The sequence below is a fragment of the Saccostrea cucullata genome, unplaced genomic scaffold, assembly GCF_032062105.1.
Source record: "Saccostrea cucullata isolate Sc308-1 unplaced genomic scaffold, CSIRO_AGI_Scuc_v1 ctg1775, whole genome shotgun sequence".
In the NCBI taxonomy this organism is placed as follows: domain Eukaryota; kingdom Metazoa; phylum Mollusca; class Bivalvia; order Ostreida; family Ostreidae; genus Saccostrea; species Saccostrea cuccullata.
Window position 1 is genome coordinate 128,051 of NW_026922378.1, and position 5,833 is coordinate 133,883.

At 38.5% G+C, this 5,833-nt stretch overlaps 2 pseudogenes; both read right to left on the bottom strand.

Moving 5' to 3' along the window:
* Nucleotides 1-263: 263 nt before the first annotated feature.
* Nucleotides 264-2,296, bottom strand: LOC134261692 (uncharacterized; annotated as a pseudogene).
* A 343-nt stretch (nucleotides 2,297-2,639) lies between these two features.
* On the bottom strand, nucleotides 2,640-4,701 carry LOC134261695 (uncharacterized; annotated as a pseudogene).
* Nucleotides 4,702-5,833: the final 1,132 nt, after the last annotated feature.

The following is a 5,833-nucleotide window of genomic DNA, read 5'->3' on the forward strand; positions in this document are numbered from 1 at the left end:
CAGTTCATTAAATCTCGATACACCAAGGGGGTGGAGCTTCCAAACATACAATTACTTCCAATATCAGGAAGTTATTGTACAGAAAAGGTTCAAAACTGTACAATAACTTCTTACCAAGTTTTAGGAAGCCCCACCTTCTTTTGAAAATAGGAAAACAATTTTAACAACATATTTTATTACTTCTTGTAACATTAATCAGTCAACTGAACCTTTTTTGCCCAAAAACTTGCATTTACATACTTTCTTTAGGCAAGTCTCAATTCTCAAAAATTGAAAGAAATATTACAGTTATGAAAGTGTTGTCTATTTGTTATATCGGAACCAAAAACTCGGAGTGTTTTCTATAGATTGCCTTCATTTTCACTTTCCATGTCGGACTCCTCGCTTTCTTTTCTCTCGCGACTGTGGGATCGAGTACTTCCGACACCTTTCTGGAAATTTCGTCACAAGGTTTCTTTTTATATTTACGGACTGCTTTCTCAGATCGATGCCCTGTTCTCCTCATTATTTCTTGCTCGTCCACCCCTGCCATATATAATTGAGTGGCACACGTGCGTTTTCCAGAATGGTTACTGTATTGTCCAGACAGTCCAGCTTTTGTGCAGATCGTTTTCATCAGGGTCTTTAGCTTATTTACACCTACAACCTGGTTTCCGTATTTCGGCGGATGCCCCTGCAGCGGACGTCGATAAAATGGTCCCTCATTGCCAAGGCCAGCCAAATAAGTCTTGTAAAAGTCGACGATGCAACGTTCACCTAAGCTGAATGATTAATATTAATAGTAATAAATAACATGAGGTGCCATATGGGTTATGTTATTCATGAATATTTCCGAGTCGTTACGTTATTAGTCATGCACATATAATTCTGAAATTAAAATTAGATTATAGACTAAATGAAATCGTATCTTACCAGGTGGACTATAATGTCGAATCTGCTTGTTTGTCAGCTGTATTTGGGCCAACCCACCCTTGTAAGTCTTGCTGGCACGTCCAATGAATTCCACGTATTTTCCAGAGCTGTCCTCCCCAAGAACAAACTGACTAGACTCAAGTTTGTGATGTTTGTAATGCCCCCTTAAACCAAAGAGTTGACAGTTATAGAAAAACATGGTATGTTGAAGACTTTCGGAACTGCCATCCCCAAATACACCTTTCTCCTACATGCTTTCCTCATCCCGTGGAATAATGGGCTCAGCTTGCTTAATCCCTGTACCAATCCCGCGCTTCAGAAGGTTTTCATTTTGCAGTCAAGAATTTTCCGGAATTCACTAAACCTTGGGTCATTATTGTCCAAAATGTTTTTGTCGAAAACGTTTTTATTTCTGAGGTGGCGCAATATCCCACACGATATAAGGTACAGAGATTGGGGAGGGTATTCAATGCCATCTTTTCTCCGAGTTTCCGCAATAAAGCGCCCCAAGTAGAAATTCAACTGTTCTGCCGTCATTAAATGTAAGAGTGGTATTTCATCAACGGAATTACCATTACGTTTTTCTTGCCATTCCTCCAAAACCTTGAGAGCCCAGGTGGTATTTTTCTTGGTGTTAGCATTCTCGTTCGACGCAATCAATTTTGAAATTTCATCATCTGTCACCGGTCTTCCGAACCGTTCACTGTTATCATCACCGGGTTCTGATTTACTGGTCGAGGCTTTGCATCAAAAATATCAGCTAGGTCCACTGTATCTAGGTTGAAAGACCCAAATTCGGTACCAATTTCACTGTCCATATTTTCGACACGATTTAAATTCAGCACTTCACATAGACCTCGGATATGGCATTTTCTTCTTCAATTTCATCACATACCTGCAAGAGTTCGATATCTTCGTCGGTAACTCCACACATGTTAAAAAAGTCTAAATAACCTAAATCGACCAGGTTGATAGTCGACAAATGCAAATCGTCTAAGCCTAACACGTCCATCCACCTCAACTTAATCTACGTAAATGACTAAATGTGTAGAATATCACGAAGAATTAGCGGGAAATAACTACGGAATGTCCCGAGAGTCTATAGAACCAGTAATATGCCAATTGCAGCGCGGGAAATGATAACGAAATCTATCGAATGCTGCCGATACCTTCGCGCCTCTATTACCAAAACCCCCGATATTTTCGCGGGTTATTTCCCAGAATAAATTTCCATGCTGTTTCATGGAAAATTTTTGTCCTAATATTTAAGCTTTCTGATTGGTTCATTGATACAAGTCAGTTTAATTACATTTAATCTCGTGAATCATGGATAATCAAGGGGGTGGAGACTCGTTTGCTACGCACCGCCCCCTTGATTATCCATGATACACTCGATAAAATGTACTTTAACTTTAACTTGTACATGTATCACGAACCTGTTTATTGTCCTTTACTGGCAGTAGTACATTAAATCTCGATACACCAAGGGGGTGGAGCTTCCAAACATAAAATAACTTACAATATCAGGAAGTTATTGTACAGAAAAGGTTCAAAACTGTACAATAACTTCTTTTAATACCAAGTCTTAGGAATCCCCACCTCCTTTCGAAAATAGGAAAACAATTTTAACATCATTTTTTATTACTTCTTGTAACATTAATCGGTCAACTGAACTTTTTTGCCCAAAAACTTGCATTTACATACTTTCTTTTAGCAAGTCTCAATTCTTAAAAATTGAAAGAAATATTACAGTTATGAAAGTGTTGCCCATTTGTGATATCGGAACCAAAAACTCGGTGTGTTTTCTTTAGATGGCCTTCATTTTCACTTTCCATATCGGACTCCACACTCTTTCTTTTCTCTCACGACTGTGGCACTCCGGGATCGAGTACTTCCGTTGTCTTTAGATGGCCTTCATTTTCACTTTCCATGTCGGACTCCTCGCGCTTTCTTTTCTCTCGCGACTGCGGCACTCCGGGATCGAGTACTTCCGACACCTTTCTGGAAATTTCGTCACAAGGTTTTTTATATCTACGGACTGCTTTCTCAGATCGATGCCCAGTTTTCCTCATTATTTCTTGCTCGTCCGCCATATATAATTGAGTGGCACACGTGCGTTTTCCAGAATGGTTACTGCATTGTCCAGACAGTCCAGCTTTTGCGCAGATCGTTTTCATCAGGGTCTTGAGCTTGTTTACACCTACAACCTGGTTTCCGTATTTCGGCGGATGTCCCTGCAGCGGACGTCGATAAAATGGTCCCTCATTGCCAAGGCCAGCCAAATAAGTCTTGTAAAAGTCGACGATGCAACGTTCATCTAAATTGAATGATTAATATTAATAGTTATAAATAACTTGAGGTGCCCTATGGGTTATGTTATTCATGAATATTTCCGAGTCGTTACGTAATTAGTCATGCACATATAATTCTGAAATTAAAATAAGATTATATACTAAATGGAATCGTATCTTACCAGGTGGACTATAATGTCGAATCTGCTTGTTTGTCAGCTGCATTTGGGCCAACCCACCCTTGTAAGTCTTGCTGGCACGTCAATGAATTCCACGTGTTTTCCAGAGCTGTCCTCCCCAAGAACAAACTGACTACACTCAAGTTCGTGATGCTCGTCTTGCCCCCTTAAACCAAAGAATTTACAGTTATAGAGAGACATGGTATGTTGAAGACTTTCAGAACTGCCATCCCCAAATACACCTTTCTCCTACGCAGCACAGTTAAGGTTACAAAAAGGAGGCGGAGCCTAATTTGTACGGGAAAACTTGACTATGACATCATACACAATATACGTCACACAACATTTCTTTAAAATACCACAAAATGAGTTTATCTGCTAATTTAACAAGTAAGAAATCATCAAACTACATAAAAACTTACTACAGCGTGTTGTTTTGTCGTTAGTTAAATCCCACATAACAAGTTATAAACAAGGCACTGATCGAAATACACTTGTCAATATGACGTCATTTCTTACAACGTGACGTAGTTTGTATGCAGTGAGAGACAGATCAAGTAATATTTTCTCAACAAAATATGTATTCTCTAATTAAATAAAATATTATTTACAGATATTCTATGGGACAATAACTTGAATTTAATGTCTTCTTTGCTATTTTATTAATATATTTTCTGTACATTACGTATTTAATTGACACTGCCGTATATTTGTATGCAAGTTCATCGGAGGGTAATGTGGGGGGTCTTAATAAATCGATCTAGTGCAAGGGCATACACTCTATAAATCAAAGTAAGCTTTTACATTTCAACTATAGAACTAATAAGGTATCTGAAAAGTGCTGCGATCTTAATGAAATCTTAAAAACAATTTAATTATATCAGTATCTCATGCCGCTGACCAGCAAAAAATATAGCATTCGGTCATACAAGTACAATTTTAACAATGAAATTGCAGAATTTAGATAGGATCGCAGCACTTTTTAGAAACTACGATACATTTTAAAAATATTTATATACTAAACTTGGAAATTTAACTTTGTTATGCCCTTGCACTAGTGATATTTATATGTAACATCAATACTTCAAGTCAATGTGCTAAAATCGCGTGGCTGCCGCATCACGTGACTAGTCTTAATATAAAATATAATTGTCCTCGATATGCAGTTATTAATTATAATTACAATTATCCGATATAAATAATGTACTAAAACAATCGCCATCCCGATTACGAATACATTTTTAAATACAAAATTTAGCCGATATTTCCATTGCGCACCTTAACTGTACTGCGTACATGCTTTCCTCATCCTGTGGCATAATGGGCTCAGCTTGCTTAATCGCCGTTCCAAACCCGCGCTTCAGAAGGTCTTTCATTTTGCTGTCAAGAATTTTCCGGAATTCACTAAACCTTGGGTCATTATTGTCCAAATTGTTTTTGTAGAAAAGTTTTTTTATTTTTGAGGTGGCGCAATATCCCACACGATATAAGGTACAGAGTTTGGGGAGGGTATTCAATGCCATCTTTTCTCCGAGTTTCCACAATAAAGCGCCCAAGGAAGAAATTCAACTGTTCTGCCGTCATTAAATGTAAGAGTGGTATTTCATCAACGGAATTACCATTACGTTTTTCTCGCCATTCCTCCAAAACCTTGAGAGCCCAGGTGGTATTTTTCTTGGTGTTAGCATTCTCGTTCGACGCAATCAATTTTGAAATTCCATCATCTGTCACCGGTCTTCCGAACCGTTCACTGTTATCATCACCGGGTTCTGATTTACTGGTCGAGGCTTTGCATCGGAAATATCAGCTAGGTCCACTGTATCTAGGTTGAAAGACCCAAATTCGGTACCAATTTCACTGTCCATATTTTCGACACGATTTAAATTCAGCACTTCACATAGACCCTCGGATATGGCATTTTCTTCTTCAATTTCATCACATACCTGCAAGAGTTCGATATCTTCGTCGGTAGCTCCACACATGTTAAAAAAGTCTAAATCGCCTAAATCGCCTAGGTTAATAGTCGACAAATGCAAATCGTCTAAGCCTAACACGTCCATCCTCCTCAACTTAATCAACGTAAATGACTAAATGTGTAGAATATCACGAAGAATTAGCGGTAAATAACTACGGAATGTCCCGAGAGTCTATAGAACCAGTAATATGCCGGTTGCAGCGCGGGAAATGATAACGAAATCTATCGAATGCTGAAGATACTTTCGCTCCCCTATTACGAAAACCCCCGATATTTTCGCTGGTTATTTTCCGGAATAAATTTCCACGCTGTTTCATGGAAAATTTTCGCCCTAATTTTTAAGCTTTCTTATTGGTTCATTGATACAAGTCAGTTTAATTACATTTTATCTCGTGAATCATGGATAATCAAGGGGGCGGGGACTCGTTTGCTTCGCAAACTCGTCACCGCCCCCTTGATTATCCATGATACACTCG